Below are 13,781 nucleotides of genomic sequence, written 5' to 3'. Positions count from 1 at the left end.
GCTTGAAATACAAAATATTAAATGAGTTATGGGTATGGCAAGATCCTGACAATGACAAAAGAGATTTGGTTCTAAGGCTTCTGCTGGCTGGTAACCTTTCACTTGTTCTTTATGTATAGGTCTGTAAAGATTAATAAATGATACTTCATGTGACTTCTGTTTTGGAAAATTAAAATGTGGGTAACTAACATTCGCTTAATGACAATCCATACATTTTTGTACAGTGTCTGATATAGTTTGGCCTTTCAGTTGGAGACAGAACTCAAGGAGTTCTCATATTTTTTAATTCTTTTTTTAATTATTGCCTAGAATCACAGCAACAACATTGCCAAATAAACACCAGGGAACCACCTGTGTGACTTTGTCTTCAGTCCTTTTTTCTTAAAATGTAAAGCTAAAAGAGGTCAAGAAGTCACCCTCATTGTTCTGCTTCTAATCTAGTGATACAAATCACTCCAGAATTACTCAGTTCTCTTAATAGTTGCTTGAGGATGAATTGTATTGTCTTCTAATTGTGTTGCCTTCTTATTAGTAACCTAACCCAACTTCAATATAGACACCTTTATTCCAAGCAGTAATTGCATATGTGAAAAATAACTTATCAGGAAAATGGTTCAGAGGGCTCACTCTGCTATGATACCACCAAGTTTCCCAATATTCTGGGTCTTAATCAGGTACGTGCAAAGAACAAGAATATTTTTTCCTCCCTTGAAATTATGTTAATTTTAGAAGTTTAGGCTCACAGCCCAATTTATTTATTTTTAGATACTTTGCTTAAAATTGTTTGCCACTCTGAATCACTGAGGTATGAAATTCAGCTATGAACATAAGATTCATAAACATAGTTAGCTAAGAGCCATCCATATTTTCTTAGCAGGGGAAAAAAGAACACATCAATATTAAAATAATTTTAAAATAACATACAAAACCTAGTATAAAGAACTAAGATTGTATGATACATTTGGCTATTATTTCTAATCCTCTACTATTCATAGGAACTGCTTATCTAAACATTTTTCCTATTTTAAGTAATTGCCTTGTTATGAATGTGAGTTTCTCCACAAACTTGGGTGGAACATAACTTTCTGATGCATCATAAATTCTATTTTAGAATAAGATATTTCATCACTCTACTTAATTATTTCTGAATTCTTTATCCCGTTAGTGATTCAATTATCTGTTAAGATAATTTTTTTTGTGGTCTGATTCCACTCTCTTTTTTTATTTATTTTATATATTTTTATATCATTTTTCATTTTTTGCACAATATATACATTTTCATCCTGGTTATAGTCCCCATACAATTCCCACCCGCCTTGTTTTGATCCTATTCCCTTGCCCCCTCACCCTGTAGTGTCTCTCTGGTTTAGAGTTGCTTGTTGATTTTGATTTTCTTTTGATACAGACCTGTGTTCCAGTCTTGGTCTGCTATTGATTGGCTACCTTTGTAGGAAGAAAAGAAGGAGGGAGGGAAGGAAGTAGAGAAGGAAAAAGAGAAGGTTGTACTGTCCTTCAGGTCCATTGATTTCTTTATAGTTCATATTCCATATATTCCCTAGAAATGGTGAATGTAAGAGAAAGATAGTAGGTGTCATAAGTGTTCTTTTTATCAGTAAGTGACTCCCTCTTTTTCAATGAAAAAAGATGTGTTCATTTATTTTTTCACTTTATCCCTTAGTTGTCAATAAGTACTAATTGTTCAATTTATCTGTATTGGGCACTTGGCTAGGTTCTAAGAACACATGGATGAGCAAAACACTACTAAAAGTAAATTAACTTTATTAATATGATGTCTTTAGGAAATAGTCTACTTGACACACAGAAATTTACCTTTGATACACAGCTTGATGTTTTCAGTTTTAATTTAGAAAACAGTGATTTTCCAAAAAGATCATTGCCTTTTTGGTATAAACAATTATAAAATGTCATGTAAGTACAAACTTTGATTACATTTTTGAATTAATAAAGTAACCTCCCCTATCCACACTGTCCAAGAGAGTCTTCTGTGATGATGGGAATATTCTGTAGTCTCAGTTGCCACATGTGACAATCACTATTGAGTACTTGAAATGTGACTTGTATACTGTGATACTGCACTTTATATTTTGTGTGATTTTAATTTAAACTTAAATATTCACATTTGACCTTGGCCTTTGTATTGGACAACATGGTTTATTTAACCCCCAAATTCATAGGAAGCAATTCATTTCACTTTAATTAACATTTCCAAATCTCTTTTTGACTCATATTTCATGACATAAAAATAGAATCTAAAGAACACCCTTTGTATTATCCTTTTTAGGGTAGGTTTCATGTTGTACTGTGTATACATTTACATATATTGTCGTCCCCCAGAAATGTAAGTCCTCCTTCGGCAATTATTATATCTTCCAGATATATTCGTTTGTGTCTAATATAGTAACCCTAGCTAGGCATACTATAAATATGAAGTGAATGAATTAAATAATCAAGTGATGACATTAGACAATTTTAGTGTTCTAAAAATCTAAGTATGTAATGTGTATTTTTATCAACGGTACCATATTTTAGTGGATCGAATAGCTCAGAGTAATCAAAATATAAAGCTCACCTGTTACTTCAATTAAATGCAGTTTTCTTATAGTGAAAACATGGATCAGACAATATTCATTATTTATTTAGATATAATTAAGCTAAATATTTAGAAAATATAAATATTTTTGATAATATAAACCTTAACAATGTTTAACATCTAATTAATACAATATCATGTTTCTTCACTAAAAAAGAGAAGCTAATTTAAATATGTATAGTATGTGCAGTGGTTTTGTTCCATTTGAAATAGTCTTTTCAAGGAAAGATTACTTACGTGTGTCAATTACCCAGAATTATAAAGTATGTATGATATTTCTATAGCCATTTCTAGCACCACTGGTAATAAGGTGAATTTATGACAAAGCAAAAGATGAAGAAATGTAAAGTTAACATTTTTAAAGTTCTAATGACCACTGTCAGCATTTTTAAAAACTCTCCAGCAATTTTTATCTTATAGCCAAAGAAATCAATGACTTACCCTGACCATGTTTTGCAAACTCCTAATTCTCTTTAGTGCTTAATCCTCAACATTTTACTCACATTATTGCTTTCAAAACCAATAGTATTACCTCATGGCTGTTAAATATCTTGTGTCCATTAGCACATTATGTAAATTGTTCCTAGGAGATATATTTTTGGCAAAGCATAGATTTGAAAATTTTCTTTTGGCTTGTTTTCTTTGATTTTTTTTTTTTTCCAAAAATGTTCTAACGTTGCATAACATATTTTGAAAAACCTAGAAAACAAAGTTGTGGATGGCATAATTTATATACTGCGCAGTCCCATGCTGAAACCAGTACAAGAAGTGATGTAGGGATGGGAAGAGGAAGATTTGTATAGGGAAGGGAGAGCTCTTGCTATTTAATTTCTGCTTTTTGGGTTTTACTGCATATGTGTAATTTTTTTTAAAAAAATTCCTTTTACAAAATCCTTTTACAAAAGAGTTGAGACCTAAGCAATAGAAAGAGGCATGACACTCCTTTAAATGATACTTCTTTTGTTTACTTTATTTGTTGAGTCCTGTGAGGTCTTTGTATATCTTTGTGATCAGTCCCTTATCAGTTGTATGGAGTGCAAAAAATTTTTCCCAATCAGTGGGGTGTCTCTTTGTTTTGGTTAATGTCTCTTTTGCCATACAGAAGCTTTTCAGTCTGATGTAATCCCAGGTGTTTATCTTTTCCTTGACTTTTTTTTTTTTTTATAGAGGCATGTTTTTATTTATTTATTTGTTTGTTTGGTTTACACATGCACTGGGTACAGTCAGAGGCGCGGGAGGGTGAGAGAATTCACCAGAGCCAGAGCGGGGAGCAGAGCAGGCAGAAGGACCAAAGTACACTGCTGAGGGGAGCGGCGGGCGGCAGGAGAGGTCTGCGTGCCATGTGGGACCCTCCTCCGGTGGCCAGGGAGCAGCCGGGGATTGAACAGGCGCTGCAGAGGCCGCGGGCAGCTTCGCAACCCAGCGCTCAACCGCTGCGCCACCAGGGAGGCCCATCTTTGCTTTGGGTGATGAGTCTTTAAAGATGTTTCTGAGATGTATGTCTTGTAGTGTTTTACCTATATTTTCTTCTATATATTTTATGGTTTCAGGTCTTATGTCCAGTACTTTTATCCATTTTGAGTTGATTTTTGTGCATGGTGAGAGGTAGTAGTCTAGTTTCATTTTTTTGCATGTGGTCGTGGTACAGTGAAATAAGCCAGAAGGAAAAAGAGAAATATCAGATGGCTTCACTTATAGCAGGAATACAGGGGAACCAAATAAGACATCAGTGTGAAAAAAATAATAACAATACAAAACACAACAAAGCAAAAACAGACAATTATAAACCAGAGACATCCTGCCCGGAGGAGGAGGGAGAGGGATGAGGGAGGGAGGAAGGGGACAGGGGACTGAGGATGATGCACGGGTGCACTGGTGAAGAAAATTATGAGGCTACACCGGAGGGGTTAGGGAGAAGCAAATAATTGTTTTAAAATGAATAATGATGTAGAAAAATAAAAATAAAAATAAATTAAAAGTCCAATAGAAACATGAAAAAAAAAATACTTCTTTTGGATTCCAATAAATAAATCTGTATAATTCACTCCAGAGAACCCTCCTATTCTCCTGTTGATTTCTCAACTCCAGTTCTCTTCTCCATTTTCTTATGTTATCCCATTCAATTGCTCCTTCCTTCTTTCCTCCTTCCATTAGAACCTAGAAGTCATAGACAACACGATTTCAGAATCACTAGGAAACTTGATCCGTTCTGACCAATTATCAGTTATGGGCTCCTATGATCTCTGTAAACTCCAATCTATCAGCTGTATAGGGATATGGCAGAACAGATAACTCTAAGGAGTGTAGCATAATTATTATCTAAGCCTGGGGTCCATCTACTTGCCACTCATAAGCCAGAACCCCAGAGAGGAGTTGGTGGGAGGAATATTCATACGCCCTTTCCCAGAGTTAGGAAGAAGGAACTTATATGGGGAATACAAAGAAAAGGAAATGCCAAAGGCTCTGCATCAGTAGTATTTTACAGAAATTAGACAGCTTTCCAGAAACTGCATTCACATCCCTTTTTCTTCCCAGTTTGGTCTGACCAGATCTATATAGTGCTGGTGGGCATGCTTTTGTTATAGTAAAGAAGCTGTGACTTATCCCTTTTCTTTTTTCTACTTCCATCTTGGTCTCAGATGGTTTCACCTGGATTTCTAATTTTGTCTGCAAGAAATCATAAACATGAGCAGGGCAAGGAAGACAAGTGACAATTGCCTCTTCTGTCTATATCCTGCTCCTCATTCTTGCCCACTGGGGCAGAGGTCTGTCTTCTAGAACTGCTTCCTCCTAATTAGGAGTGGAGGTTTGTGTCCCATAGAGAAGCAGAATCTTTCACTAGCTAACTTGAGATATTACTGATTGTCACATAATTGTAATCCCAATTGTTTATAACCATGAGTTAGAGTTATTTGGAAGTTTTAATGCCTCTGGCCTTTTACAATCAATGGAAACTGATTCAAGAGACAAGTGATAAAGATCAAAAGCAGCAAACATATTATAATAACAATGACCATGGGACCACATAAGGCTCCATCCATCCAAAGCAGGTAGAAAAGATTTTGTTTATAATAAGAGTCAAGATAGGATTCCGATTTTTTCAGTGTGCCTCACCTCTGGGTGTATAGCTCAGCTCAAAGTTGTTTTTACTTGCTTGGAATGTCAGATAAACTACATCTGCAAGTACAAGCCTTAAAGAAAAAAGTTTAGCTAAGTTTTTTTTTTTTTTTTTTTTTTTTTTTCCCCCTTTGTGCTCTTCAGGGTCTGAAAGCTTAGTCTCAGTTCCATAATCACTTTAGTTCACAACAAAATAAAACTACTGATACCTGTGCCTCTTTGGCTGTGATGTTCGGATGTAACTGTACACCTGTCAGCTGGCTTTGGAACCACTCAGAGAGGAGCAGACAGTGTCTGCGGTACAAATGACAAACACCCTTTTTCCCTCATCTCTCTATCTGCAGTCCTAATTACCATACATCTAATACTTTGCTGGCACACATCTCCCTTCAATTGTGTCACTTAAAATCCTCTGGCCCATTTTTTCTTATTAAAATGAAAATTAGAAGCACAGTAGCAAAGCAGAGTTAATTGATGTATAAATTTAGAAGAAGTAAAAATCTTTCAGACTCTAACCTCATATTATCCAAGAAAAGATGAACGATTTATCTTTAATTTTTGAGAGTATTAAGCCCCATTTTTTAAATTTTCTAATTCTAAAAAAAAAAGTCTGAAAGCTTCACCAGGACAAAGAGGAGCTCCCTTTTTATAAAGATCCCATGAAGACCCTCGGTCAATTATCTGTGCTTATAGTGAACCCATTAGAATTTAGACTCTTATATCTTACTGACTTTTACTATATTTATAATGAGACTGACAAAGCCAAATATTTACTTGCTGTCATTTGCCAAGTGTGAAGATAATACATTCCACTAAGAGGAAAATATGACTTAACTGTATCTTTTGAGTATGTATCACTCCCTCCTTGCTAGAACCACACCGGGTGAAGCTGTCCGCAGCCTCTGAGCTCAGGTTTGATCCCAGCCAGCTGGCGAGATACCCACATGGCACGGCAGACCTCTCCTGTCACACCTATTGCTCCCCTCTGCAGTGTATTTCGTCAGTCTGCCTGTTCCCCACTCTGTCTCTGGTGAATCCTCTCACCCTCCTGCACATCTGGCCCATACCCCAGTTCTTATATAAATAAAAATCTTAAAAAAAAGAAGAAAGAAAGAAAACGTATGTGTGAAAATAACAATATAGCTTCCTATGGAGATTATGACTTGTAATTGAGGGAGAAACAGTAATTAGAAACAGTCAAGGCAACCCCTTCTTTTGTGAAATCTCCTTTGGGGTCATTGCAAAGCTATTCCTCCTCTAATTAACCTAGATTCCATGGACTGTTACCACTGTGGTTTAGGAAGAGGAGCAGTGGATCAAGAGGTGAGTGAGTGGATGCATGAAGGAGCAGCTGTGGGGGTTTTCATAAAGAGGGCTATGCGTCAACTCCTTCTTCTTGGTGACAGGAGGCAAAGGAAGCACAATCCTATTGATCACCTCCCACCTTCCCTGGTGGAGTATTTGAGGGCAAATGCTGTAAGTCATATCCCAAAGGAGTGTTAAGAAGGAAAATTAACCACAACAGGAAAGTCTGACAGGTATTGAGCCTAAAGCAATGATACATTGCTAAACAGAAGGTAGCAAAGAAATGAGCAGAGCAGGGAGCTGCAAAATAAGCAGGGAGTTGATGGGATGAAGTAATTCAGGGGATCAGATACAGAAGCTAACAGTTGCTTTTGTACTGCCATCCACCTTCCAGACATTCATTTGAAGGGCTGCAGAGGCCTGAGTGGGGTGGCAGGGAATATAAATCTGCCATCCTCCCAGAACTTTTATGCTGAGTCAGTATGTTGTCGCTTTGGCACGAGACACACATTGTTGAGTGGCACTCAGATTACCTGTCTGCCTGTTCTCCCTTTGCCCTATCCTTCCCATAGTCAGTATGCAGTACCTGAATAAAAGGTAAGGGCATATCTGTATAAAACCTTTGGATTCCTAAGTCACTGGAAAGGTGGATGTGCCCCACCCCATGGAAATTCAAAATTCTAGCAATCAAATTGCAAACAAAAGTATATGGGAAGCCAACAGAGTTCTGATATTTTATCTGTGTAGAAATGTTAATGCCTATTTTGAAATATCAATTTTGTGTAAAAATAGTTGTGTTGTAATTGTGTCTAAAGGGACAAACTGCATAGACTTTCTTATTATTCCACCTTTTCAGTGACTTTCAGCTTTCTAAATTAATAAATTTACAAGAAATTTATTTCTTCCTTACTTCTTCTTTTTAAAAATGTTGCTTATCTTAAGATCAGCTGTGGGGAATCTTTCTTTTAGAGCTCTGGTTGAACACATTGTCTGAATGCAACTTATGCCGTCTGAACAGATGTTGTTGACCTACTTCCCTAAATTATATGCAGTATTATAAACCAATGTTACCTCAGTAAAATATAAGTAAATAAATAAAATGCAGACAAGAAGTTTTAGTATACCAAACATATTGTAAAAATATTTTTATGTTGATTAACAACACGTAACACTTGAAAAATATATTTAACCCCTTTTTTTAACTAGTAAGTTTAAAATTCAAGACTTCCTAGAGAAGGGTGAACACCATGAATAAAATTTGTCAGCAGATTGGAAAAAAAAGGTAACTTAGATCATCTCAATAAATATTTTTCTATTGTAAAAGAACAAATGTGTATGTAATGATAATGTGCAATTGAAGTTGAAGTCCTTACTGTGCAAAATTTATGTCAGAAGTGAGGTTTACTTAACTGATGTGGTTTATAATTTATTTCCTATATCTTAATCAGCTAATATTGTCTGCAAAGCAGTAACTTATTATTTGATGCAATGGAAGGAGTTCTTGGATACAGTATATAAATTCCTTAAGTTGAAGCTTTAAAAACTCTGTCAGTCTTTTGCATATCCCAATAGAAAAAGTTCCCACATTCTTCAGTTCTGTAGCCCAGATATTATCAGCAGAGGACAAGCATTAGACCACAGTGATAATAAGTCCTTGGTACAAATCCTGGCGTTATCATGTATGATCTGGAACAGCTTCCCTAAAACACTAGATCTCGATTTTCTAGTCTGAATAATAGTATTCATAATTAAATCTACTAATACAACTGTACTAAGTTATAGCTATCGTTCTTTTGTTGCTACTATTACTATTAATAGTATACTAAAACTATATATTTAAGCTTAAGCCACAATAAATATTGATAATTTAAATAATACTAACCATGAAGCAAAGATGTTTGCTAGTATTTTATATTATGAGTCATAAACATTTATATGCATGGGCATCTCAGTGTGCAAATGCTAAATTGACGAAAAAATAAACTAAAACATAAATTTGTGATTTTTCAATTTTTCATCTCTTTTGTCACCTTCCCTTCTTCTTACTTCTCATTAAATCCCCTTGAGTTCTATCCTCAGCCACTTTGCCTTTATAATCTTCTTAAATACAAAAGTACATATGTTATATTCTGGATGATTTCATGACTTTACATTATCCTTCATATAAAGCCCAAATTTCTTACAAGATGCTCCACAATCTGTCCGTGAACACTTCTCTCAACTCATTATGTAGTCTACTTTCCCTGAAACACCAACTCCCAGTGAAAATGTCCTTTCTAAAGATCTGAGCACACTTGCCTTGACAGCTCTGCAAATGCCATTCCCTCATTCTCAAACATTTATCCCACATCTTTTTCCCAGAGTGACTTCTAGTCCTCCTTCAGGTCTGAATATAAATCCTTCAAGAAGTCTGTTTCCATGCATTTAGCCTCAAGTTAAACCTTCTCCCATGTGTCCCAATAGTGCTCTGTGATTTCTCTGTCAAACATGTTATTCTAACTATTGTTAAATTCTATGCCTTTGTCATCAGATTATTTAAAGTCTATAATAGCATGCACTCTGTCTTGCCTGTTGGGTTCCCTGAACTAAGACAATACCTGCCACATAGTTACACTTAATAAATGTCAATGAATGAATCAACTTCACTTGTATGGCAGTGACTTCAAATTCTGGATTTAAAACTCAATTCTCACCCCTGAGCCAGACTCATTTACATAGTAAATCTTGGATGTACTATTTGCAGCTCTAACTCCAGTATTCAAAAAGTAATTCTATCACCTGTGCCCTTAAACTAGCTCCTGTTCATACATTCTGTATCCTACAACTTGGTGCTCTGCCTTGCATACTAGAAAAAGAGAGTTTTTTTCTCCTTCATCAGTCATATTCAACCAATCATCAGCCCTGCCAAATGCGCCACACAAAAATATGTCAAATGCAAGTACAAGGAATATGGTTTTGAAGTGGATGGTTACTGAAGTCTTTCTCTGACCCTCTTTTTTCGTGCATCAACCAAATTTTTCTTGAATCCAATACTGTCTTCTTTAAATATTCCTTTCATGGACTTGCCAGAATGAAATGTATGTAATACAGGCCTCAGATAAGTCCTTCTATGCTTTAAAATCTTCAAGAATACAGAAATTATACATTGAACTCACCAAATATTTGACAGAAAGAATCCCCTATGTATTTAGAAAGAACAGTTTCTTAAGATACTTATGTGAAGTGTGATATTTCTAAGGAAAATGTCATGGAAGATTATTATAAACTGCTCTCTTAATTTGTCTATCAAATAGTGTTAGTTTAGGCTGCTGATAATAACAAACATACTACAAATATATAAAGTACTAGTATGTGATATTATATACCAAGAAAAATTTACATGATGTTCATTATGCCTTAGTAAGAGAGCGTGGACCATGATAAGGGTAAGCAAACATTTTCTGTCAAGGGACAGATAGATACTTCAGACTTTGCAGACCATATGGTTTCTGTCACAGCTACTCAACTATCATGTTATGGTGAAAAGCAGCCATTGATAATATATGAATGAGTGTGCCTGTGTCCTAGTAATACTCAGTGAAGGCAGGAATTTGAAGTTTACATCATGTCCATATGTCATGAATCCTATTTTTATTTTGCCCCCCTCCAAACATTTAAAAATGTGATTCATATCTTTCAGGACATAAAAAGGTAGAGAACCAAATCTGTCTCATAAGATACAGCTTGCATATGTATACAGATTTCCACTAAAATAGAAAAACCTATGAGTATTTTATATGGTGATGTCTAATAGAGCTAACTTGTGTAAAATTATGGGTACAGAAATGTGTTGGAAGCAATTCTAGTTATTCAGGTAAATTTTGTGCTACTATTCACGTGTGAGTGAGCATATGCCTTCCCATGGTAGTTCTTACTCATACTCCATTGGGAAGTCTTAATATTTAAACTCTGTAGGTCAAGAACCAGGCTTTTTTTGATTAATTTTTGCTTAGCGTCAAAGTAATAATTTGACAGTTATTGTCTAGGTGATTTTGTCTCTAATTGGTTTATGATAATAATGACTTTTTGATTTATCACGTGAACCAAATTTTCATCCTATGTTGTACTAGTTTCTTTTGGATACATGTACCTGCCACAGAATATTTTTTTGTTAGCTTCAAGTGTTTTTTACATTATAGCTGCTACAACTTACCAAATATTATATAGCAAACAAATTGACAGAAAGAAGTATTTGAGGCCAATATCTCAGATGTGTTGAATTTAATTTAAGGGACATATTTTAACATGTGGTATGTGCTCATCCTTCAGGGGTAGAAGTATAAAATAAAGAGGACAGAGGCAGATTTTAGGTTCAAAGTAATAGATTTTAATATTCACCATGGGAGTACTCTAGAACAAATGGGAGTGAGAGAAGAGCATTGCAGACAGGCAACTCAAACTGAAGCGTGGAGGGGAACATTCATAGACTTCATGGAGTGTGAAGATGGTAAGAAGTCTGGTGTGATTAAAACCTTTGGTATGTGGGTTTTCAGGGAGGTAGAAGTTGAGGTCACTATGTGGCTATGATGTTCACCACACCATGTTCACTAAGATTTCACCAAGCTTATGATTTGGCCCTGTACAGTGTGTATTTACATGTTACTTTGTAGAAGTCCTTAGAGTCTGGAAAGGAACTAGAATCATCAGTTCATGGCAGGATAGAAAAATTCTACTGAACTGATGAAACAGATTAGAAAATTTAAGTATTTAAAGACTGTAGTCATTGTTATTAAAAGATTACACTTAGCATTCCAATTCATTTTAGGAGTTTTAGTCTGTTTTAATATTTGCTAGATTAAGATCATAACAAGCAAGCATTCTTTCCTGAAGATAATCAGCATAAATAAAATAGCTTTCACTTTTATTTGGAATATAGAGAAAAGAATTTTGTGAGGGTTGTTGCTTTCTGGGCCTTTCACATTTTTGCCTACCTAGGTCATGCCAAAAAAGGATTTTATTAGGGAATATTTTATTTGAGTACCTGCTACTGGCTCTCTCACGTCACTGGAAATCATTTAACTCTTTTCATGAATTTCAGAAGTACATTTCTATCAATTCTAACTTAGGGTAGATTTAAACTATGACTCATTTAAAAAGCTCTTCTACTTGTAAGTATCTTAAAATATCCCTAGCACAACCTTTGAAGGCCAATACAAAAATAGATAATAGCATACTAAATTAAAACTAACATTTTTGTCAGTGATGTAGCCTAAAAAGTGTATTTTTTTCTGTAGTTTCATATTAAGCTTGATGATTTTGTGTTACTTTTGATGTATTTTTTTTACCTGAAATGTGTGTTATTTGAAGCATTTCAGCAGATTTTAAATAGCCAAAATGGCTGTTCAATTCAAGTGACACTTTTGAAACTGATATGTATTCTTCCATATTAAACATATGTTGCCTCATCCTGCTGTAGTCAGGGAAAGGCAGGATGTTTGTGAAAAGCAGCAAAGGGAAGGAGAAAGACTTAGAGGAGGTTGTTATTTTCTTAAGCAACAGTATTCTTAGTAGCACCTACACTGAAAAGTATTGTTTCTTGTTTAAAAACATGGGAGCAGGGTAAGTTTATCCTTATGAGAGCCAAGAAACCAGTTAAAGACATGCAGTTGTCAGACAGTCAACACCATCCATTGGGCAAGGTGTTCATCTTCCAGAATTATGTGACCACGATGCCTTCAGCCCTGTGGCTGTACAGAGACTCAGACAGGCCCATAAGGCAGAGAACCATGAAAGCAGCGCAACCTTGAAAGGTGTATTTAAAACATTCCATGCTGGGTCTCCCCAGTGGCGCAGCGGTTGAGCGCTGGGTTGCGAAGCTGCCCGCAGCCTCCGTGGTGCCAGTTCGATCCCTGGCTGCTCCCCGGCCACCAGAGGCGGGTCCCACATGGCGCGCAGACCTCTCCTGCCGCCCGCTGCTCCCCTCAGCAGTGTACTTCGGTCCTTCTGCCTGCTCTGCTCCCCACTCTGGCTCTGGTGAATTCTCTCACCCTCCCGCGCTTCTGACTGTACCCAGTGCTTGTATAAATAAATAAAATAAAATAAATCTTTAAAAAATAAATAAATAAATAAAACATTCCATGTTAGTGCATGCCATGATGCCACTGAACGTATTCGTTAACATGGGTTACAAAGTGGGAGGAGGCCTCCCTGATGGTGCAAGGGGTTAAGCACTGCACTATGAAGTTATTTGCAGCCTCTGCAGCACTAGTTTGATCCCCAGTCAGCCATGTGGGAGATACCCACATGGCGCAGCAACCTCTCCTATCTCAACCACTGCTTCCCTCAGCAGTGTATTTCAGTCAGTCTGCCTGTTCTATTCCCCACTCTATCTCTGGTGAATCCACTGACCCCCACATCTCTGGCCTGTACCCCAGTTCTTCTATCCATAAATAAATAAATTTTAAAAATACAAAATAAAATACTATTTTAAAAAAGTGGGAAGGATCACTGTAGCCAATATTTTTCTGATCCAGCTTAGAGAAATACTCCTATTTAGCCCTGTAATTCTGAACAAATATGTTTAAATTTAAAAAGACATACAGAGTAATATTTTTTAAGAAAGTATTTACCCAAAGGACACAGAAACATTAATTTAAAAGGGCACTGGCACCCCTATGTTTATAGCATCACTATTTACAATCGCTAAGCTATGGAAACAACCCAAATGCCTAAAAATAGATGACTGGATCAAGAAGATGTGGTACATATA

The 13,781-nt window shown here is 36.0% G+C and overlaps 1 protein-coding gene across 1 annotated transcript in view; it reads left to right on the top strand.

Moving 5' to 3' along the window:
* GRIA4 (glutamate ionotropic receptor AMPA type subunit 4) overlaps positions 1-13,781 on the top strand; it is a 349,019-nt gene that overhangs the window by 123,270 nt on the left and 211,968 nt on the right. The window lies entirely within an intron of this gene.

The sequence above is a fragment of the Talpa occidentalis genome, unplaced genomic scaffold, assembly GCF_014898055.3.
Source record: "Talpa occidentalis isolate TD23 unplaced genomic scaffold, MPIMG_talOcc4v2.1 talOcc4.12, whole genome shotgun sequence".
NCBI lineage: Eukaryota > Metazoa > Chordata > Mammalia > Eulipotyphla > Talpidae > Talpa > Talpa occidentalis.
The sequence above is the reverse complement of the archived record's forward strand: the minus strand, read 5'-3'. Positions and strand labels throughout refer to the sequence as shown.